This window comes from Chelonia mydas, chromosome 1, assembly GCF_015237465.2.
Source record: "Chelonia mydas isolate rCheMyd1 chromosome 1, rCheMyd1.pri.v2, whole genome shotgun sequence".
NCBI lineage: Eukaryota > Metazoa > Chordata > Testudines > Cheloniidae > Chelonia > Chelonia mydas.
The window spans coordinates 103,565,170-103,590,248 of record NC_057849.1 but is presented as its reverse complement, the minus strand read 5'-3'; the positions used below and the strand labels follow the sequence as shown (position 1 = coordinate 103,590,248).

General features: G+C 42.7%; 1 long non-coding RNA gene across 1 annotated transcript; it reads right to left on the bottom strand.

Annotated features, from left to right (window-relative positions):
• Positions 1 to 11,834: 11,834 nt before the first annotated feature.
• LOC119566062 lies at positions 11,835 to 22,380 on the bottom strand. The gene is made up of 2 exons (XR_005225048.2): positions 16,646 to 22,380; positions 11,835 to 13,294 (listed from the first exon to the last, which is right to left on the bottom strand). It is a non-coding gene; the product is annotated as an uncharacterized LOC119566062 (long non-coding RNA).
• Positions 22,381 to 25,079: the final 2,699 nt, after the last annotated feature.

Genomic DNA, 25,079 nt, shown 5'->3' with positions numbered 1-25,079 from the left:
TTTTGGACCTGGATTGTCCCTTTCCATGATAAACACCACAGGAGGGGACTTTTTATAAGTCCTCTGTGAGGATTTCATTGCAGAGATACACCCACACCGTCCAGCTGGGGATGGCAAGGCACTGTTTCTTCCCCACTCCTAGCCCCATGGAAAATCTACCTCCAAGTGTGGCAGCTTCTCTGGGAACCACAGGAAGTCAGGGCCATCCATGTAGAGGCCTGCCTAGGGTTGCCAACATTTTCTTTAAAAAATATGGGACTGACCTCCGATGTCCCCAATCTTGACTTGAACCTCTGGGGGCAAGTCCCTTTCCCCCTCCCCAGCCCCATGCTCCCCAGGGTTTCACTCTCTCCAGCTCTGGATGCTGCAGAGAACCCAAGCCCTCAGGTGCTACACCAGCAGCCACTGTGACTCCTATTCAGGTTCTGCACGAGTGAGCTGGAGGCTGCAGTTGCTGGTCTTTGTCTGGTGCAGCGCTGTGCACCCTGCTGGGGACCTTGGCAGAGACTCTGTGAGTGGAGAGGCTACATCCAGGCTACTGACCCCCCCTGCCAAGCAGAGCCACTTCCTGACCCTGGCCCTTCAGCACAGCTTCAGTGCACACAGCCCTGTCCACTTGCCCTGCCAGACAGAGCCTGCACAGGGAAAGTAGATAGCTCATGGGCTGGAGTTACTAGGGGGTCCTGTCCAGAAGGGGGGTACTTCTTTCCTCCTTATGTACACTCCCCTCCTGATCCTGGTCCTTGAGCACAGCCCTGTCTGCTTCCCCTGCACAGCACTGAAAGGCCAGGATCGGGAGAGTAGTGGAAAGATGCACCCTTGAGTACCGGCCCCTGCTATTGAAATATGAGATAAAAGGTGTCAGAACAGACAATTTTCTATTTAAATAAGGGATGTTCCTTGTAATACAGGACTGTTAACAACCCTACCTGCCCCCCACAACAACTCTGGCAAAGGTGGCTTTTGGTAGTGCAGCTGTATTGGAACCATGAGGACAGGGTCTCCCATTCTGGATATGGTGGCTCCTGGGTGTCCCAGCAGTCTGGGGAAGAGATCAGCAGTAAAGTTAACACAGTCTGTGGTTGTGTAAATTGTATGGGTTCAGAGGGAGTGCAATGGGCACTTCCCCAGGCTGAAGAGGAGCCAAAGAGGCACCTGATAGTGCCACAGAAGCATCAGAGCCTCCTTTCAACAAGAAGAGGATATCTGCATAAAGACCACTCCTTATGTAGATCTAAAGGGGCATGACCTAACCTTTGGTGGGCAACACAAGAAACATTTATTTGGTGGGCTGGGTTTTTTTAAGAGGATTGTGCTGTTGTTGTTAACTAGAAGGATTTGAATCTACTCAGAAATTTAAAGTATTAGAAGTAGTCCCTGTAAAGCTAAATCAGTGGACAGAGTTCAGATGAGGTGGTCAAATGTGTATTGATAAATGCATTTTATCACATGGCTATCACCATGACATGTGGTATCTGTGTCTCTGTTCCCCTGTTTCTAGACAGGCAAACAAGAAGACAGACAACGTGTGTGTGCTTACTGAATCTTACCATTCACTGAAATCTGCTTTGCAAGATTATTTCCTATTGAACATCTCTCTTTCAAAAACATGGATTTAAAAAAAAAACATATTACCTAAAAAATATAACCTATGTATGGGCAATGGGTAGGACAGAGAGATTAATGTAATTTCTCTACAATAATACTACATATCTACTTAGAATATTATTTTTAATTATGTTTAAAAATACCGTCAGTGACGTTCTACTGATTTCTTCGGCTAGGCTTTCTATTCGCAGATCACTTGGGTTAACTACTTTGTGTACCATATTGGAAAATGCATAACGTTTAGTGCATTCATTTATTACCCTCGTCTCTGTTGGTGAATTAAACATTATTGGGTTCTGTTGTGAGTGGACAAGAGGTCACTGCAAACAACATTCTTCATATACAGAGCTTGACCACAGAGTTCACTTTGACTCATTTCATAACTCTATGGAGAGTTTAAAGCTGACTAATTGGAAAATGGATATCTTATGGGGAAAAGGGTAGGATTGCCAGGAAAACAAAGGTTCCAATCATGTAAAAGGCTGAGCACCTCGTAAGCAGCCTCAACATACAGGGGCTCAGTACCTTTCAGGATCAGTCCCAAAAGGACCAGGTCAAGTGTCTTGGGATTAAGAACACCCAGTGCAGTCCTGTAGGGAAGCCAAATATGAGGGTTCCAATGGTGGTAAATAAATACATCACATTTATATGGTCAAAGCAAAATAGACAATAACTACCAGTGTTTCCATGATTTTATCATAAGTCCTATGACATTTGGTGCTTTTCTTAAAGCCCCAGCCCCGGGAGTCATGGGATTACATGAGACTCTCAGCCTTCAGCAAATAAAAAAAGTCTGTAGTCTTCATGACTGCAGCGAACAGCTTGAACACATGATATCTATAACCTCAAAAACCAGAAAGCAAGTAAAAACACTACCTTTATTATTTTTTAAAATCTCATGATTTTTAAACCAGTCTCATGATTTCTGAGATTACATGATTACTTGGTGTTGGTGATATTGGTGTTGTTGGTGTTGGTGATATTGCTAATTAGATATTGCTAATCAGAGCAGAGCAGTTTTTAAACTAAGAGATGGGGGAAAGCCGATTGCTGCAGAGGTGCACATGGATCGGACAGAGACTTCTCTTAGAGGAGAGTCTATTGATAGAGATTCTCTAGGTTTTAGTCAGGAGGAGGGGATGGAAGAGGATAAAGTATGGGCCAGATCAAATGAGAAACATTCACATAAAGAATCTGACACACCAGAAAAGGGCAGACAAATAAACAGTGACAAGTTTTTAAAGTGCTTGTACACAAATGCTAGAAGTCTAAATAATAAGATGGGTGAATTAGAGTGCCTCGTGTTAAAGGAGGATATTGATATAATAGGCATCACAGAAACCTGGTGGAAGGAGAACAATCAATGGGACACAATCATTCTGGTGTACAAAATATATTGGAAGGACAGAACAGGTCGTGCTGGAGGTGGAGATAGTGGCACTATATGTGAAAGAAAATGTAGAATCAAATGAAATAATCTTTAATGAATCCATATGTTGCATAGAATCTCTATGAATAGTAATTCCATGCTCTAATAAGAATATAACAGTAGGGATCTATTATCGACCACCTGACCAGGACGGTGATAGTGACGATGAAATGCTAAGGGAGATTAGAGAAGCTATCAAAATAAAAAACTCAATAATAGTGGGGGATTTCAATTATCCCCATATTGACTGGGTACATGTCACCTTCGGACAAAATGCAGAGACAAAATTTCTCAATACTTTAAATGACTGCTTCTTGGAGCAGCTGGTACAGGAACCCACAAGGGGAGAGGCAACTCTCGATCTAGTCCTGAGTGGAGCGCAGGATCTGGTCCAAGAGATAACTATAACAGGACCGCTTGGAAATAGTGACCATAATATAACAACATTTAACATTCCTGTGGTGGGAAGAACACTTCAACAGCCCAACACTATGACATTTAATTTCAGAAAGAGGAACTATGCAAAAATAAGGAGGTTAGTTAAACAGAAATTAAAAGGTACAGTGACTAGAGTGAAATCCCTGAAAACTGCATGGACACTTTTCAAAGACATCATAATAGAGGCTGAACTTAAATGCATACCCTAAATTAAAAAACACAGTAAAAGAACTACAAAAGAGCCACAGTGGCTTAACAACCATGTAAAAGAAGCAGGGAGAGATAAAAAGGCATCTTTTAAAAGGTGGAAGTCAAATCCTAGTGAGGTAAATAGAAAGGAGCATAAACACTGCCAAATTAAATGTAAAAATGTAATAAGAAAAGCCTAAAAGGAGTTTGAAGGACAGCTAGCCAAAAACTCAAAAGGTAATAACAAAATATTTTTTAAGTACATCAGAAGCAGGAAGCCTGCTAAACAACCAGCGGGGCCCCTGGACGATCGAGATACAAAAGGAGCAGTTAAAGACGATAAAGTCATTGCAGAGAAACTAAATGAATTATTTGCTTCAGTCTTCATGGCTGAGGGTGTCAGGGAGATTCCCAAACCTGAGACGTCTCTTCTAGGTGACAAATCTGAGGAATTGTCACAGATTGAAGTGTCACTAGAGGAGGTTTTGGAATTAATTGAGAAACTTAACAGTAACAAGTCACCGGAACCAGATGGCATTCACCTAAGAGTTCTGAAAGAACTTAAATGTGAAATTGCAGAACTATTAACTATGGTTTGCAACCTGTCCTTTAAATCAGCTACTGTACCCAGCGACTGGAAGATAGCTAATGTAACGCCAATACTTAAGAAGGGCTCTAGAGGTGATCCTAGCAATTACAGACCGTAAGTCTAACGTCAGTACCGGGCAAATTAGTTGAAACAATAGTAAAGAATAAAATTGTCAGACACATAGAAGAACATAAATTGTGCGCAAAAGTCAACATGGTTTCTGTAAAGGGAGATCATGTCTTACTAATCTATTAGAGTTCTTTGAGGGGGTCAACAGACATGTGGACAAAGGGGATCCAGTGGACATAGTGTGCTTAGATTTCCAGAAGCCTTTGACAAGGTCCCTCACCAAAGGCTCATACGTAAATTAAGTTGTCATGGGATAAGAGGGAAGATCCTTTCATGGATTGAGAACTGGTTAAAAGACAGGGAACAAAGGGTAGGAATAAATGGTAAATTTTCAGAATGGAGAGGGGTAACTAGTGGTGTTCCCCAAGGGTCAGTCCTAGGACCAATCCTATTCAACTTATTCATAAATGATCTGGAGAAAGGGGTAAACAGTGAGGTGGCAAATTTTGCAGATGATACTAAGCTGCTCAAGACAGTTAAGACCAAAGCAGACTGTGAAGAACTTCAAACAGCTCTCACAAAACTAAGTGATTGGGCAACAAAATGGCAAATGAATTTTAATGTGGATAAATGTAAAGTCATGCACATTGAAAAAAATAACCCCAACTATACATACAATATGATGGGGGCTAATTTAGCACCATCTAATCAGGAGAAAGATCTAGGAGTCATTGTGGATAGTTCTCTGACAACGTCCATGCAGTGTGCAGCGGCAGTCAAAAAAGCAAACGGGATGTTAGGAATCATTAAAAAAGGGATAGAGAATAAGACGGAGAATATCTATTGCCATTATATAAATCCATGGTACACCCACATCTTGAATACTGCGTACAGATGTGGTCCCCTCATCCCCCCAAAAATATACTGGCATTAGAAAAGGTTCAGAAAAGGGCAACTAAAATGATTAGGAGTTTGGGATGGGTCCCATATGAGGAGAGATTAAAGAGGCTAGGACTTTTCAGCTTGGAAAAGAGGAGACTAAGGGGAGATATGATAGAGGTATATAAAATCATGAGTGGTGTGGAGAAATTGAATAAGGAGAAGTTATTTACTTGTTCCCATAAGAACTAGGGGCCACCAAATGAAATTAATCGGTAGCAGGTTTAAAACAAATAAAAGGAAGTTCTTCTTCACTCAGCGCACAGTCAACCTGTGGAACTCATTGCCTGAGGAGGTTGTGAAGACTAGGACTATAACAGGGTTTAAAAGAGAACTGGATAAATTCATGGAGGTTAAGTCCATTAATGGCTATTAGCCAGGATGGGTAAGGAATGGTGTCCCTAGCCTCTGTTTGTCAGAGGGTGGAGATGGATGGCAGGAGAGAGATCACTAGATCATTACCAGTTAGATTCACTCTCTCTGGGGCACTTGGCATTGGCCACTGTCGGTAGACAGGATACTGGGGTGGATGGACCTTTGGTCTGACCGAGTATGGCCATTCTTATGTTCTTATGTTCTAACCCTCACAACACCCCTGAGTGAGTACGATTATCCTCATTTTACAGACAGAAAAATTAAGTGACTCCCCAAAAAACACACATCAAGTAAAATAATGTACAGAGAACTTTCGCTCCAGCAGTAAAAGCTTTCAGCAAGAATTTCAGTGGGCTTCTCAACTCTTTCATACTATACTATTCAAGTAGGATCCTTGTGTAAGAAAAAAAATGTATTAAGCCCCGAGTTTTGTTGTGGCCAAATATAATTCCAACCTGAAGCAGGAATATAGCAATATAAGAATTAATATATTACTCACTAACTCAAAATGGCTTAAGAAGGAACTTGCAAGCCTTTACAATGCCTACAGCCTATTGGCATCTGCAATAGACAAGTTCTCAAACATTCTGCAAATTGCTCTATTGTACTAAATGCCTCTAAAATGGCACGCTGAAAAAACACCACACTGGCTGAGATGATTGCCAGGGTCCAAATTCTGTATAAGGAATTTCAGTAATTCTAAATAACGTGAAGGCATGAATTGGTGTCATTCATAAGGCAAAAATCCTGTGATCCTTCATGTCTTCATGCTTTCTTATAGCTGCTAAAAGAAACAATATGACTTTAATATAGATTTTTCAACCATTTAGTGCTTTAGATTATGACAATTATTAAAACAATTAATAAAATAAAAGAACTGAATATCTCTTCCTTCATGATGTACTCTTATGAGACTCTCACCGATTGGGACAATTCCTTAACCGGCGTAATTCTATTTTCAATGGGGTGTGCTAATTCAGAGAAGTCTATGGTAATGTCTCATAAATTCCTATACATCTGAAATTCCTGTATATAACAAGCCAATCTGAAGGCTTTACAGCAACACAACACAATTGTCAGAAGTCCCTTTCTTCATTACTTTGTGTATTTGTACTCCAGGTAAGGAAGATAATGTCTAATCACTCTACAACTGATTCCTGCTGGTATTGATGCTTGCCAGAGTCAGTCTCAGTGATGACTCATCCTTACATTCGGAGAAGAGCAAATGCCTGGCTATTAAATGGAGGATTCTGAAAGTGTAACAGTCATGAAAGCAGAAGGATCCTGCTTGGATAGGTCTTCCGTGATGGGTTCCCCGCGGTGCAACCTGGAACTGGGGTACCACTGAGCCCTCTGGCTTACCAATCTGGGCTCCCTCTTACACTTTGATGTTGTGAAAAGCTGCAACCCTCTCTAGGTACTGCACTTACACAGACATCTAGAGGCAGGGACACACCCAGCTGAGTTACATGAATGCTTCCCCCAGCCACTCATGAACCAACAATAGAGAGGCTCCAGCCAGTTCCCCCTAGCTCCCCAGCCTAGGACCCCAGAGTTGTATTGTCTTGCCCTGGTCAGAAGCCTGACCAGTGTAAGTTTATTACCCAGTCCATCCCTTCCTCAATGTGGAGAGGACATGCACCAGCTTTTGTACACTGAGCAGAGTTTTCCCCAGTGCCAAATACACTGTTTTAGGTAAAACATAAAAGAGATTTATTAACTACAGAAAGATAGATTTGAACTGATTATAAGTGATGGGTATAAACGATAGAGATGCTTACCAAAGAAAATAAAAACAAGCTAACAATCTAAGTTCTTTAATCAAGCAGTGGCTCACCCTGATAGATAATACAAGCTGATTACAGATCTTCAATACACAGGCTGGAAATTTCCTTCAGCCTGGGACCACCTCTCCAGTTCAAAGTCTTTCTCCTCCAGACCTGTTTCCAGGTGTTGAGTTGTGCGGGGAGTGAGGACCAGTGATGATGTCACTTCCCCTCTTTTATACCTTCTTTCAGCTTGCTGAAAAGATCCTTTATGCTGATGTGGGTATACAGCTCCTGGGATAGTCCTAGGGAGTGTGATTTCCCTTTAATGGACTATCACCGCATCTGGCTGTTCCTTTGTTGTACCTGAAAGACTGGTTGTGGGTGTTGCAAGCCTCACAACACGTTTTGAGTAACACACACATAGCAAAACTTCATAACTTCACATACAATGATAGCACTCACAATCCAACAGGGTATTGATGTTCAACAGATCAAGGCTTTTAAAATGATACCTCACAAGACATACTTTGTACAAAACATATCATAATTACTGTATATGACAGTGGTAAATATGGGGGTTCCAGGTTGTTGCTTTGAGGCACAGAATGCCATATCTTCATTTAGAGCTCAGAATGGTGATGAATGGTCCATACAAACATGCTATCAAAGGATGTGCTACAAATGAGAAGAAAGACTTCACTTTTCAGGAATGTTTACTGAAAACTATCAAGAAGAACCTGCTAGGATTTTAGTGATATGCCCCTTTGTCAATACACACAATAAATTCTAAGGACCCTATCCATCTGAAAACAGCCTCCATATTTAATGACTGCTAAAAGGTTCCAGTGGCCAAATGTAAGCGGGGAAATCACTGTCTTCACAAGCTGCAGAATGATGAATAAAGCATCTGTGTCAGCCCTTCTTCAGAACAGACTCTGGATTTGCACAATCACAAGCTAGAGTGATGGCTATACTTGTGCTTATTATTAATAATAATAATTTTTAAAATTGCATTTCTACAGCATCTTTCAATCTAAGATCTCAAAGAATGATACTGGAGACATAATGCGAATGTTTCCCAGACATTACATGGGAGCAGATAATCCAAAATTGACTGGAAATATTAGTCATTTGGGGAAAACAGTTAAAGGGGACATACCAAATGTAATCCCTGTCCTCGTCCACAGTGACTAGGTCAGACAGAAGAGAGACAGGTTATGCCTCCAGAGGGGATTAAACACACATACCAGATTTATTAAAACACATACAATAGGTCCCAGAGAATCAGAGCACTGTTCTCTGGACAGGCTTGTTTCCAAATCTTTGGCTGAAAGATGCCATAGAAATTATGTATTATTATTGTATATCTTATACAATAATATTATGGCATAATTATAAATAATGATAAGTTATTATTTTATTATAAATTATTACCGACAAGAGCCTAAGTACAGCAATCAGACTGGACAAAGCCAACAAGGTTTCAGTGTGTTCTGGAAAATCTATGTATCAATCATCTCTCATTTATCAATCAAGGCTGTCCATTTTCTCCCAATATGATCTTAGAGTACATTTACCCCACCCTAATGATGTAGTAACTCCTGCTTGCTAAGCAGCCACAAGAAGGTTGGTAGTGGCTTTTAAAGGAACAAGGTTGGATTAGGATTTGTGGACCATGAATGGAGAGATGCTTATTTCTGTGAGCTGCTCACTTCCTTGATGGCTCCACTCCACAATTTGGAGATATGGAGATTGTTGTTTGGGGGGATTTTGTAACCATACAAAGAGTTCTTGATGACAAATGGTCAAGGATAGTTCAGAATACAGCCAACACTTCAGATAACCTCAACCTTCTTCCTAGTGCAGATGCAAGTTAATACTTTTTACTTCAATTTAGTTAGTCAAGGTTCACTTTGGTCGGAGTGGAGGGTGGCCCGCAACCAGCTAAATCAAGCTTATACGTGTTACCCTGTGTCTACTCTTGATCTAACTTCAACTCTTTTTCCTAGACTAGGGCCAGGTCTACACTATCATGGCATAGCTACGGTTCCTCAGCTATGGCGCTGTAACCTGTAGCGTAGACACAGACTGCAGCAACAGAGGGGGTTTTTGCATTGCTGTAGGAACTCCACCTCCTTGAGCAATGGTAGTTAGGTTGAAAGAAAAATTATTTCATTGCCCTAGCTGCATCTACACCTGGGATTAGGATGACATAGCAACAATGCTCAGAGGTGTGGATTTTTCACACCCGAGTGCCATTGCTATAACCTTATCTACACTACACAGTTTTGTCAACAAAAGTCAGGTTTTGCCGACAAACCAGTGGAGGTGTATACACAACAATGCTCCTCCCCCGATTTAACTCTCTTGCTATGCTGACATAATAAAACCACCTTGATGAGCAGCATAGAGCTTCTTGCAACAAAGTCAGAGCAACGCAGTGTGAGTGTAGACACTGCACTTGTTTATGTCGCCATAAGTGGCCTCCAGGAGTTTCCCACAATGCCCATCATGACCACTCTGGTCAGCAGTTTCTACTCCGCTGCCAGGTACACAGGCATGCACCCCTCCCCCTTTAAAGCTCCAGAAATTTTTGAAATTCTACTTCCTGTTTGTTCAGCATTGACAGCTCACATAGCATCTTCCCAGCTGACCATGCTGGCTTTCCGCAGCAAATGTGCTCCCGCCTGGAGTACACCGGAGTTGCTGGATCTGTTGGGACTGTGGGGAGAGGAGGCTGTGCAGTCAGACTTCTGATCCAGCCATAGGAACTTTGACACCTACAAGCAAATTGTTCATGGCATAGATGAGAAGGAGCATGAAAGGGACACACAGCAGTGCCGTGCTCAAGTCAAGGAGCTGAAGCAGGTGTACCAGAAGGCAAGGGAGGCCAACTGTTGCTCAAGTGCAGCACCGAAAAACACAGCTTCTACAGGGAGCTGCATGCCATCCTCAGCGGTGACCCCACCTTCACCTACAAGAGCCCTGTGGATACTTTGAGGGGACTGGAGGTAGCCAGCAGAGTCAACCCCAAGGATGAAGTGGTGGACAAGGAGGTCGAGTTGGAGGAGGATGTGAAACAGGCAACAGGCTCGTCCAATGGCTTGCCGAGCCAGGACCACTTTTTGACTCTGAAGGGGTCTAGTCAGCCCCAGCAATCCAGCTCTGGCATGTCTGAAGCAGGAAAGGGGAGCTCCGGTAAGTACACATTTTGCTTTGATAGTGCACTGTTACATGAGGTAGAGGTGTCCTTTATTTTGTTACATGGTGCAATTGGGAGAAGGGATCGAAATTAGCAACACTAGGTACTGTTTGCATCTGCTTCGCATTCCCCTATGCACTTATGCAATGGGAGTCCTGCGGAAAAGTTTCTTAATGCACACCAAGGTCTCCCAGGAAACCTCCACAGAGATCTCTAAGAAACTTTCCTGCAGAAACTCTGCAATCCTTTGCCAAAGGTTGCTTGGCAGAGCTGCTTTGTTTCTTCTCCTATTGTGGGAAACTTTGCTGCACCAATTACTTCTGAAGGAACCAAAGCAGCATACAGGTAAGCAGCATACAGACCTAGTCGGAAGCTGCACGCATGCAGGAAATGCACCTGTGCATCTACGGCTACCCTCAGTAGTGTGATTTCAGCTTTGATCACCCTGCCTGTGGAAAGCACTGCCAGTATTCAGAATAGTGTCCTTAGGTGCCTGTTCTGATCCCCTTCTGAAACCACTCAGACCCTTTGTCCCATCTGGCACCCCCCGTGCTGAACTCACCATGTTTAGTGCTCTGGCTGTGCTGCATGCTTGCCAAGGGAAAGTGAGACAGAGGTGTATGTAACTTCTTTGATTCAAGACTGTAAGTGCACACAGAATACTGACTGTGTATTTTTTTCTTTTGCTTCTGCAGATATGCCCTTGAGGGCCAGCTCCGGTGGAACACCTCAGTCAGATAAGGAGGCAAACGTGAAAGAGTAAGGACAACATGTTTCACAAAGTGCTGCAATCGTCAGATCAGGCCTACAGTGAGCACAGAGCGTGGAGAGAGACAATAAATGAAAAAACTATAAATAGATAGCCAGCAGAGGAGACAGGGCCAGGAGCAGATTATACAGGGTCAGGAGTGGATAATAAACTCATGGAGGCCCAAACAGAGATGCTGTGGTCCCTGATTGATGTGCAGGCAGAACACATGCATGCTCAACTCCCCCTGCAGCCCATACAGAACTGCCTTCCTTGCCCTCTCCAAACTCTCCACACATTTCTCTCACATTCCCAGCCCGTCGTAGTACAACTTGCACTTCACCCCTAGGGACATTTTCCATAACAACAGATGGACATTACACACAGCTGTGAGTCCTTACTTCAGAGAGTGCTGCTCACAGTCACGCCCCTTGTAAGAAATGTTAATGTGTGTATTGCTGTTTAATAAAAATTTAGTCTTACAAAGACAGTGGTTCTTTATTTGTGACCTACACAGGGTGATTACAATAGAAATTCATACACGGCAGCAACTGGCACATTTGCAGACTACAATTAACTCTCAGGCAGGAATCATTACAGGGGTCATTCAATGTGGTAAGTAAACAATGTCTGGCTGAATGAATTACAGACAGACACATTACTAGGGCTCATTGTCAAAATGCTGCTTAAAAGCCTCCCTGATTCAAATAGCCCGCTGTTGAGCCCCTCTAATAGCCCTGGTGTCTGGTTGCTCAAAATCAGTCACCAAGTGATCCACTTCAGCCCTCCACCTCTTGGGAAATGTTTCCCCTTTGGTTTCACAAATGTTATGCAGAGCACAGCAGGCTGCTATGACCATGGGAATATTTTCCTCATTAAGGTCTAACCTGCCAGAAAGGCAGTGCCAGCTACAATGTAATCTACCAAATGCACATTCAACGGTCATTCTGCATCTGTTGAGCCTGTTGTTGAAGCACTCCTTGCTGCTGTCAAGGTTTCTAGTGTAAGGCTTCATGAGCCATGGAAGTAAGGGGTAGGCTGGGTCTCCCAGAATCACTATGGGCATTTCCACATTCCCTGTTGAAATCTTCTGGTCTTCAAACACAGTCCCTGCATGCAGCTTTCTATACAAGCCAGTGTTCCTGAAGATATATGCACCATGCACCTTCCCTAACCACCCTGCACTGATGTCAGTGAAACAACTCTGGAGATCCACCAGCACCTGCAATACCATAGAGAAGCAGCCCCTTCTATTGATGTACTCCGTTGCAAAATGGTCTGGGGCCAAAATTGGGATATGTGTACCATCTATCGCCCTGCCGCAGTAAGGAAATTCCATTGCTGCAGAGCCATCCACTATTTCCCACAAATTGCCCAGAGTCACAGTCCTTCGTAGCAGGAGATTGAAAATGGCCCTACACACTTGCACCACTGCACCCCCACGATGGACTTCCCAAGTCCAAACTGATTCGTGACTGACCGGTAGCAGTCTGGAGCTGCCAGATTCCACACAGCGATTGCCACTGGCTTTTCCACCATTAGGGCAGCTCTCATTTTTGTGTCCTTGTACCACAGGGCAGGGACGAGCTCCTTGCAGGGTTCAAGGAAGGTGGCTTCGTGCACATGAAAGTTCTGCAGCCACTGCTCACGATCCCGTACCTGCATCAAAATCTGATCCGACCACTCAGTGCTAGTTTCCCAAGCCCAGTAGCGATGGTCCACTGTGTGCAGCTGCTCTGTGAATGCCAACATCAGTCTTGAATTTTCTTTCCATGGCACAAAGCAGGGCAGGCAGCATGGATTCTTTTTCAGATTCACAGCTCATGAAATACTGCAGAATCAGCTGTGTTGTGTTCATAACACTTATCACATGACTGGTGAGTAGTGCAGGATTCATGCTTTCAGGCAGAGATGGCAGATGCAAAGTTTACAGGGGAAGCTGAAAAACAGTGTAAAACGCAGTCAGAAGCCAGAAAACTGCATCATGGGCCAATGATCGCGCCCCCATTATGAACTGCGATCTATTCCCAGAACTCCTAGTGGGAGACGGCGGCAATTTGCACAGTGGGATAGCTACCCACAGTGCACTGCTCTCACTGTCGATGCTAGAGCATCAACTGTGGATACACTCCGTCAACACAAGGAGCATTGTGTGAACATGCACAAGCAATATAATTACAGTGGTTTATGATAGTTGATGTAACATAAGTCAACTTAACTATGTAGTGTAGACATGGCCTATGTCAACCTAGGTTTTAAGTGTAGACCAGGCTTAGGACTATCTCAAGAGTGTTATTCTCGAAATTTGAACATAACTTTCACAGCATCCTTAATTTACAGATCTTTGACAATACACTTTGTTAAGTGTATTGTATCAATACACATGTAGGGAGTATTTAATCAGCAGATCTGTCCATGTGGAGAAACTTTAATGCTAAAAAGAAATCCTTGAAATAATAATACATGTATTACAGTAGCTGCTTTTCTAATTTTAAAAAAAGATATAGCCTTTTTTAAAAAAACTGCACAAATAGTCCACATTAGGAGTTGCAAACCTTTTTTAATGAAGCTGTAACTATATTACAGGAATGTACTAAAATATCGGAAAGCAGAAAAAAAATTTTATTATCTCCTGTAAAACATAAAAATGGCCAAACTGATTTGCTTCAAAATTTATACAAAAATAATTGCACTGAGAATTTACATCCCAAGTTTCTGCTTTGAAAATTTTTTTTAGAGGCTGTTACTGTACAAGCCACTGAAAATGAGGGTTCATAATGGAAACGCTCACAGACTGTTAACTATAACAGTGCTAGCCAGACACACACACGCATGCAATTTATAAGCATCTGAGGCTTCCTTTGATATACCCTGTTTCATGTCACAGCTTTGCAGTTCAGTGCAGATACCTCCCTTACAGCATAGGCACACAAATCACTATCTTGCAAATTTCCTGACTTCCCAGAATAGCTTTGAAGAGGGAATTGTTGTAAGCTGAGAGTGAAGATGTATTATAAGATGTGTTAATGAGGCATGAATTACATAGCAAGCACTTCACTTTACTTTTTCGGTTACAGATAATACTTTGAGGAAATGGCTGAAATGTCATTGCCAATTTATTTTTTTCTTTTCAGAACAAATGTAAGATAACCCATTTGTTTCACGGGTCCAATAATATGATACCCAGAAAATCTCTACCTGATACGGGTAAAGGAAACAGCAACCTAACAATCACATGTCAGTTCCTTTATGATTTATGATTATGGCATAATCTATTGTCTTATATTATCAAAAATTCATGAGACGCCTGAGTATATAAGCATATATACAGGAGCAGACCAGATCCAGAACTGAAAGGAAATTCATGGTTACAAATATATGTTTTCAGTCCACACTCTGCTTAAGCCTCCTTCACTAGATCCATTCCACAGGGAACCAATTCTGCTTGCTTCTAAAACACATTTTCCTTCTCTGGGAGTGGTTCCCAAAGCATTTATCTCTGCCCCCTGTGACCAAATCGTGTTCCTGTTAGGAATTGTTTCCAGAATCAAGTACAGTCATTCAAGCCACCATCTGGCTTTGAAGGAAAAAACCTTCTGTATGTGGAAATACAAAATTGATGTGTCTCCAGTCTAGACTAATAATTATGTTAACGATAGAGCCAGTTCCCTTTTCCACATGGAATGGGTGGAGGCTTTGATAAACCAGTAATGGTAGGTGTTAGTCTAGTGCTCACTGAAGAATTTTCTTTATGTGTGTTTTTTTATAAAAAGGAACTTTAGTCTCAATCAAGAATCCCACGTCCATTGGGGAAAGACAAAGAGTTAGCTCATTTATCCATCAAAGGCAAAGGAGCAAACTTAGTGTAGTTCCACAAAACAGGAAACATAGTGTTGTTCACCAAAGGCTGACCAACTTGTAGATTTTTTCTCTAAATTGCCTTTGTTTTGAATGGGAAGCAGAGTTCCTCTAATTGTGCAAGTCTAATTCTTCTAATTGCAGGCTTTTTATGTATTGAAATGGACAAATTCATTTCAAATTGTTACACTATTTAAAAGAAAAAGAGTGCATGAACAAAACAAAGATTGAGAAAACTGAGGGAGGCTGTTAACCTTCATTAGAAGAAATGTGCAGCTTGCATTGATAGGGGCCAATTTTCAAATGTGGGTGCCTTAGGCCACATTTTAGTAAAGCATTTAAGCACAGGCTTAACTTTTGTTCAGAGCTCCATGCAATGAGCTATATACAAGAAGCCATTTCCTGTGTTCAACAACATTATTAGTCCTGCAAAATCTAGGAACTATGGGATGTATTCATGAGTGCCATCTACTGGCACCTAATCTATTAACTAACCAATTTTAGACATCTCTCATTTATAGAGCACTTCTGTAAGAACTTTAAGCAAATGCTCAACTCCATTCCTGTTCAGTGCAGCATTAAAGCATATGCTCAAATCCCATTTGCTCAAGCGTTGTACTTAATAGGGATGGACTTAAGCGAATGCTTAAACACATGCTTACATGCCTTACTGAATTGAGTTTTTAATAGGGCATCAAAATGCTACATTTGTACATTCAAATTGAAACTAGTCTCAAATGTACCCACTGGAATCCTTCCACTGACTTCCATGAGTATTGGACTGGGTCCTAACAATGGTCCTTTCAGCACACAAGTGATGATTTGAGTGTTCAAATGCAAACAAGCATTGTTATTCTCATTTTTGATGTGGGGATTGTCATAGGATTCCCGGGGTATAACTTGGAACTGGGATACCGCTGTGCCCCCTTACTTCTCCAGCCTGGGCTGTCTCACAATGCTTTGCTAGTGACAAGCAGCAAACCCCTTCAGGTGCTGCTATCACTCAGCACAACAGCATGTGGAGCCCCACACCCAGCTAGATTGCATGAATGCTCCCAAAGCCACTGATGAATCACAAAGAGAAAGGCACCAGCCAATTCCCCCCAGCACCCTAGCCTTTCACCCCAGAACTGTACCATTTTGCCCTGGTCAAAAGCCTGATCAGTGTAAGTTTATTACCCAGTCCGCCCCTCCCTCAATGTGGAGAGATCATGCACCAGCCTTTGTAAACTGAACTGTTTCCCAAGCACTTCAACCAAATACACTGTTTTAGGTAAAGTATAAAATAAATTTATTAACTACCGGAAGATAGATTTTAAGTGGTAGGCAAAAAAGGTCAGAGATGGTTATCAAAGAAAATAAAAGATAAAAGCACAATCTAAATCATAAACCTTATTACACTAGGCAGTATTTAAATCAGCAATGTTCTCACCCCACTGGATGTTACAGTTCTTAACGCACAGGCTTCTCCTTAAACCTGGACCAGTCTCCTCAGATGACCTTCATTTTCTCGGCATTCCTGTCGCTTCCAGCATAGATGGGGGAACAGAAAGGCAAAAACATGATGCCACATCTTCTATTTTATATCCTTAGTCCATGTGCCTAGACAACACTTACCCAGAAATGTCCTGGCGGGCTTTGCTGAGTCACAGGGTTGAGCAATCCCACTGGTGGTCTTGTGCAACTGAGTCATAGATCTGAGCAGTCCCCGTTGTGTGGTGCTTGGGCAGCCCTCATTGAATTGTAGATCCCTTGATTACAACTTCCCTGCTGATTAATGGTCGTTGAGCACCCTCCTGAGAATGGTTTGCTGCCTTTGTATATCACTAACAAACTTACAGCATATTTCAGTAACAACCATACAGCAAACCAACCCCCACCCCCACACACACCCCATCAATGATACACACACCCAGTCAGAACAATGGGCTTCTGGAGATCATGACCTTTCACATGTCATCCCCCTGACATGCTCTATATGAAATATGTCATAACCATATGACGGTGTGGATACAGGGGTTCCAGGGCACTGCCCTGAGGTACAGAGTGTCACAAGGATAACATGGAGAAATGGAGGCAGGGAATTTAAATGGTCTTCCCATGAACACAGAGTAAGTCAGAGGAAGGGGAAGGAGAATAACCTAGAACTTCTGACTCCTATACCCTGTCATCAGTCCATTGAATTACGACTGTCCTTTCCTTTAAAAAAAGGAAAGAATCTTTGAACTGACATTTTTTTAAAATGGCTGCATATAATGGCTAATAAAAGATACATCTCTACCTCACTGCAAAATATTCATACATTCACTGATTTTAAGGCCAGAAGGGACTATTGTGATCACAGTATGACCTATTGTATACCATAGGCCATAGAACTTCCCCAAAAGAATTCCTAGACCATATTTTTTAGAAAAAAGTCCGATCTTGATTTAGAAATTGTTCTCAGTGATGGAAAATCCATCATGGCCATCAGTAAATTGTTCCAAAGGCACTACCTTTGTTTCCGGGGCTAAGACGAATCTTATTTGTACAATATTTCGGTTTTACTAGCTGTGCTTGTGACAGAGGTGCTCAAAATACGGAACATGTTTTTCTCCCTGCCCTTTTCTAAAGCATCAGAACTAATGACAAGAGACAATCATAGGAGCTTGTAAACTCATTTAGGGGGCTAGATTATGCCTAGCGCTTATGCAGGTGCACAGGATATGGGGAGGGAGGACCAGAAGTAAGGAGCTTCCCCCTCCTTTGTGTGGCACATATAAGAGACAGGCATAATTGCAGTCCAGAGAGATTGCTTCCATCCACATCCATTGGGGCACATAGGCATAACCAATGGCTTTGCCTCTCTGCAAATGCAAGAGAGCAGAGTATGCTGCCTGAAGCCCTTAAAGTGAAGCAGTAGATTTTGTACTGGTAAGGAGGAATTCAGCCTCATTGAGTTTGTCCAGTTCTGCACCACTCCTAACGGATGGCTGTGCCTAAACTGCACAATCTAGCTAGCCCTTAGGGGTATGTCTTCATTGCAGAGTTAGCTCTTAGTCAGATATTGCGCCAGCCCTGCTCCCATCCACACACAAAATCCTTTCACCCGAATTTGGTGGCGCTTTTAACCCCAGCTAGCAGGCCCTGCTGACTTTATGGGCTGGAATCACCCTGCTGCTTTCATTCAGGCGGGTAAACCACCCACTTTGCAGCAAGGACATAGGCTAAATCACTTTGAGTGCTGTTATTCCTCCAATGCCTTCCCACAATTCCCCCAGTGGGGATCAGGACAGATACATTCTTCCACAATTCACTGGGAATGACTCATAGAGCAGCTTATTGCCCCACAAAGAACCCTGGGATGAACCCTCAGAAATCCTAACAACACAATTGGCAGTACAGCTTTGCAGTGTGGCTGCTTGCACCCTGCTTAGGCAAACCTGGGTGCTGACCATCTGAGTTAATGCTGCAGTGAAGACATACCCATAGACTGTAAACTTATCAGGGCAGGGCAGGCATGGTCTTTATTTGTGTCCTGTGCACCCAGCATCTCCAATTTACTTGCATGCGAGCTCCCGGGCATTCTGCACTTTTGGAATTCAGGCAGGTTTTTAATTGCTAATTTAGAAGCCTAACTTTTTATTCCTGTTTTTAAACTCTTGGCTGAAATCTAGCTGTATATTCTCTTTGTGAAAGAGAAACACACTTTTAATCTGGCACTGTATATCTCTAGAGGTGTATTATACAGCCATTCACTTAAGGATGTTCCAAAGCAAAATATCATGGGGAAAGCTCAGCTATTTTTGTATTTTTCTTTCTTCTATTTAGCTGTTTTAAATTCTGTCCAAAGCCCATACAGCCAGAGGTGCTGGTAATCCTAGAGGCGAGATTTGAACCTTTGTTCCTATGCCAATTCTGGCTGGAATTCCAATTGAAGGGTTCAACATTTTTATACAGACCAACTAGCAGAATTTATTAGCAGGAAGTCAGAGTAGATCCAACTTGTATCTTCTTTTGCCACCACTAAAATTGAAAATTTGGGTTTTCTAGTTTTTAAGCTAATATAGATGGTAATTTGGAAACTGTGTGCCAGACTCCAGAGACCAGACCTCATAGGTGTAGGATGATATAATTGGATCAATGCCCTTTCTGCTTTAAGCGCCATATTTTATGTGAGTACAACTCAAAAGAAGTTTCTTTTTTACCTTATTTCCCCAGTTATCTCCACCCTCCATGCCTTTCTCACTTCCATTTTGGAAGTGTTACGGGGAATGTTAAGAAGTATGGTGGCTAGAGGCATGATTAACAATTACTGCGTACCCATATTCTCCCTCCCACCCTCTGTTCATGGAGAATTCTGTGGTGGAATTTCAGGGACAGGAGGGAGTTAGTGGAGTATCTTTATGCCCCGGCAATGCTGCACCACCACCTATCAGCCATTGTCAGAAGGATACACATTAGGGTACATGGCAGTCCCTCAGGGGTTCTCACAACAAATGTTTTGGTGGCCTCAGAGTGTGACCTACTGTACTTGCCTCTGAGCTGGCACCTCAGGGGTTTGGTGTACTCCAGCCCTGAGCAGCCTCAATATTTACAAAATTAAACACTAATACATCCATCCTTTGAAATTTGTATTTTGTTGTTGTATCTAAAATCATTTTTAATTACCTTATTAGTCACGCTCTCAGTAAATTAGTTAATTTTTATGAAACTAAATCTGTTTGGGAATAAAATTAGATCCAATTTTAAATTAACCATATTCTCTTATACACATAATTCTGATGAAACAAGCTTTGCCTTTTCTGTATCAGAGTTATGAAATGTATTATCAACTGCATTATAATGTGTTGTCTGTGTTCAAAAATATCCCTGTTTTCTACACACAATTATTAACTGTCTTTTACTTCTCCCTACAGGGTTAAGATAGTGATTCTATTTATGTATACAGCTGTCAAGGTTCCTTCCCCACTCTGAACTCTAGGGTACAGATGTGGGGACCTGCATGAATACCTCCTAAGCTTACTTTTATAAGCTTAGGTTAAAACTTCCCCAAGGTACAAACTATTTTACCCTTTGCTCTTGGACTTCCACTGCCACCACCAAACATCTGACCGGGTTTATTTTTATTAGGAAAGAGCCCGTTTGGAAACGTCTTGCCCCCCAAAAGCCTCCCAATCCTTGCACCCCACTTCCTGGGGAAGGTTTGGTAAAAATCCTCACCAATTTGCATAGGTGACCACAGACCCAAACCCTTGGATCTTAAGAACAATGAAAAAACCATTCAGTTCTTGAAAAGAAGAATTTTAATAGAAGAAACAGTAAAAAAGAATCACCTCTGTAAAATCAGGATGGTAAATACCTTACAGGGTAATTAGTTTCAAAACATAGAGAATCCCTCTAGGCAAAATCTTAAGTTACAAAAAGACACACAGACAGGAATATGCATTCTATTCAGCACAGCTTATTTTCTCAGCCATTTAAAGAAATCATAATCTAACGCATATCTAGCTAGATTACTTACTAAGTTCTAAGACTCCATTCCTGTTCTGTCCCCAGCAAAAGCATCACACAGACAGAGAGAGAGAGAGATTTGTTTTCTCCCTCCCCCCAGCTTTTGAAAGTATCTTGTCTCCTCATTGGTCATTTTGGTCAGGTGCCTTCGAGGTTATCCTAGCTTCTTAACCCTTTACAGGTGAAAGGATTTTTCCTCTGGCCAGGAGGGATTTTAAAGATGTTTACCCTTCCCTTTATATTTATGACAACAGCCTATCCAGCTCCTTTGGTATCAGTACACTGTGAAAACCCCTTTGTATTGGTGTGACTTGAAATTTTACATGATTTGCCCCTCATCTTCCAATTAAACAATTTTCCCTTTCCAAAGTAGTCCCTCTTCAACAATTCTAAGGACTCAGTTTGTTCTCACAAGTTTCAAAAGAAACAAGCTTTAAAAGAAAAAAGTTGCTTTCCTCTTTGCCACCTGCTCTGTGCTTCTGCCATGCTTCCACCCAGCTGTTCTGCTGATCTCCCAGATGCTTGGCCTCTCCTGTATCTGTAGTAGAACTGGGAAGAAATCTGTGGAGCTGCTAACAGAAAAGCAAAGAAGCTGACAGAAAATGCACACCCAAAACCAGCAGCTTTGGCAGTATGTGTGAAAGAAGTTATTAGGCAATACAATTTATGCACCTGCCTAGCCTTAGCAATTCAAAATGTGACACAAAATCACAGTCAAGTCACACTTTTTTTCTAAACTCTGCATAATGTAACAGTTTCTGATCTTGCAATAAACAGCTGATAACTGAAAACAGCTAGTTTGAAATAATGGATAAATATTTGAACCTCTTTGCTGTTAAAGGTTCTTGCTCTTCTGACCTTCTTTTTCCTCTTACTATTATGGACAAGATTATTTCAGATCACCATCAAATACTTATCAAGTGGTTTATGCTCTGCTGCTCTTTCCCGGCTTGCACAGCTGAATCTTTCCACTTCAAACTCCTGGAGCTGGATCCTCAGGACCAACTGAGCTAAATTCTATGCAGGACCCTCAAATGGAGGAGAAAAGGTAGCTCCCCTGATCTTTTCAGCTCTTCTGATAGTTGGCCTGACTGAAGGCCAAACCAGACTGTGGCATAGTTACACGGGCTATGGAGGTAGAGATTGCCAGAGCACAGTGCCTGGCCAGGGATACCCCTGTACATCTAGGTTGTGCAGGGTCGGAAATATAGCATCCTCTCCCGTGCTGCTGCCCATGATGTGAGTAGCCAGGGCAAGGGAGTAAGGGGGCAGATGTTGCTTTAGCCAGGCCAGGATTTGGCCCTCAAACACAATGTTTTTGAAGTGTACAAAAGCTGTTTAAGAGGCAAATGGGACATGTAATGCGTTACAAAAACAGAGGAAAAACAATGCAAAAAGTATATACAAATGCACATTACTGAAGTACCATGTGCAGATTTGGTTACCTAACCCTAAGGAGAAAAACATGAAATTATGACTGCAAAGACTAAGATTATTTAACTGAGAAAAAAGAAAATTAGATGAGACTTCATTAAAGTATCGAAAATTACAAAAGGAAACTGTCAAGGTTCCTTCCCCACTCTGAACTCTAGGGTACAGATGTGGGGACCTGCATGAAAGACCCCCTAAGCTTATTCTTACCAGTTTAGGTTAAAAACTGCCCCAAGGTACAAACTTTGCCTTGTCCTTGAACCCTATGCTGCCACAACCAAGCGTGTTAAACAAAGAACAGGGAAAGAGCCCACTTGGAGACATCTTCCCACAATATACCCCCAAGCCCTACACCCCCTTTCCTGGGGAAGGCTTGATAAAAATCCTCACCAATTTGTACAGGTGAACACAGACCCAAACCCTTGGATCTTAAGAACAATGAAAAATCAATCGGGTTCTTCAAAGAAGAATTTTAATTAAAGAAAAGGTAAAAGAATCACCTCTGTAAAATCAGGATGGTAAATACCTTTCAGGGTAATCAGATTCAAAACATAGAGAATCCCTCTAGGCAAAAGCTTAAGTTACAAAAAGACATAAAAACAGGAATATACATTCCATTCAGCACAGCGTATTTTACCAGCCATTAAACAAAAGGAAATCTAACTCATTTCTAGCTAGATTACTTACTAACTTACTTAACAGAGTTTCTGAGACTGCATTCCTGATCTGTTCCTGGCAAAAAGCATCACACAGACAGACAGACCCTTTGTTCCCACCCCCCCTCTAGATTTGAAAGTATCTTGTCTCCTCATTGGTCATTTTGGACAGGTGCCAGCGAGGTTATTTTAGCTTCTTAATGTAAGGCGACTGTTGCCCCCTTACTAACATTCAGTGGGGGTGTTTTGGTTGGCTAGCTCCCAGTACTAAAAGGGTAAGGGTCTATGGGAAATCAGGACCCTGAGACTGATAGTTCCCAGGAGGCCAATGCTCCAGGTCAGCCTGAATGACAGGCGGGCAGGCTAATCAGGGAGTCAGGAGGCCAGGGAGGTCCCGTCCTCTGGGTGAGCTGGATTTGCCTGGGTCAGACAGAGTGGGGCTGAGCTAAGGGAGAAAGCAGGGGCCCGAGCTGAGCAGAGGAGCAGAGCTGTGCCAGATCCAGAGGGACCAGAAAAGCAGCCCAGAGAGAGCAAGCCCTGTTCTGGGAACAGAGCTGCAGCCCCAAAGCCAGAGGCACAGCCCAGAGAGAGCAGACTTGCCCTGGGAGCAGAGCTGCAGCAACCAGAGGCAGAGGGGCCAGAAAAGCAGCCCACGAAGCAGGTCAGTGCTGGGAGCAGAGTCACAGAAGCAGCCTGAAGAGCAGACCTCTCCTGGGAGCAGAGCTACAGCAACCAGAGACAGAGGGGCCAGAAAAGCAGCCCAGGGAGCTGGAGGCAGAGCAGCAGAGACAGAGTAGTGGAGCTGGGGCTGGAGCAGTCCGGAGCTGGGTGCGGTAAGCAGCTGGGGAGACCGAGGGGGACCCTGGGCAGCAGGCCCAGCACAGGGAGACGCCTCAGCCAAGAGGCTCTGCAGGCCAGGCTTGGATCGTAACCCCGACAGGGCGGGGGTGACACTGGGAAGAAGGGTCCTACCACTTAGAGCCTGAGAGCGTGTGGCCACCACCAGAGCAAGTATCCAACCCACAGCATCCCTGCAGCACAGCCAGGGCCTGAGAAGAAGGCCTGGGACTTCCAAGGAACAGACTGTGAACTGCCCTGACATTCCAGAGATGCTGTTTGTGATGTTCCCTGCCACAGAGCGGGTTGATGTGTTTCCTTTAACCTTTCCCATTTTTCCTTATTCTTTCTAAAATTAATTGTTGATTAAATAACTTGCATTTGCTTTAAACTGTATATAATGGTCAGTGGCCCAGTGCAAGGAGAATACCCTGGAATGGGGACACCCTAGCCCCTGTCCTAGGTGACCACAGCAGGGTTGGGGGTCGAGCCCCCCACGAATCCTGGGCCCAGCCTTGTGGGGGTTAGGAGGACTCTGCCAGACAGGCGAGTGGAAGGGGAGCCCTCAAGGGTAGGGAGGCCACTGGGTAAATGAAGTGGGAGCGAGGACTCAGATCCTCTCGCTAGCCTACTTCACCGGGGTAGTGCAGAAGCCAGGAAAGTTCCCCACAATAGCAGGACTATTCCCCTGCTAACATTAACCCTTTACAGGTGAAAGGGTTCTGCCTCTGGCCAGGAGGGATTTTATAGCACTGTATACAGAAAGGTGGTTAACCTTCTCTTTATTTTTATGACAGAAACTGATTAGGCAAATGACCAGTCCCTCGTTTTATTCATTTACCTAATACAAGAACTTGTGGACTCTCAATTAAGGATGGTAAAATTAAAACTTGTAAAAGGAAATATTTTTTTTCACAGTGTATAATCAACCTATGGAATTCACTGCTATAGATCATCCGATGAAGTGAGCTGTAGCTCACAAAAGCTTATGCTCAAATAAATTGGTTAGTCTCTAAGGTGCCACTAGTACTCCTTTTCTTTCTGCGAATACAGACTAACACGGCTGCTACTCTGAAACCTGAGAAATATACTGCAGCTGTATTTGTAAAAAAGACTGGATATTAATTTATTATACATTATTATTATTGTGGTAGGCAAACTTAGACTGATGAGAAAAACAAATCTCATACTTCAGGGTATGTGAAAGACTGAAAGAGTCAGAAAATATTCTCCATTCTGTAACATTGCATAGTTTGATAGGTGCATTATTTAGGATAAAGGGACCTTTTTTTCTGAAACATCAGGTTTTGGCCATAACCAAGATCTAAATGTCAGTCTGATCCTGTGTATTGGAAACCCTGTATTCCTATCATGTTGTTGTGAATAAAACAGGAATAACAATTAAACAATCCTGAATTTCTAGTAAAAGGAGTCCTGTTATGAATAATG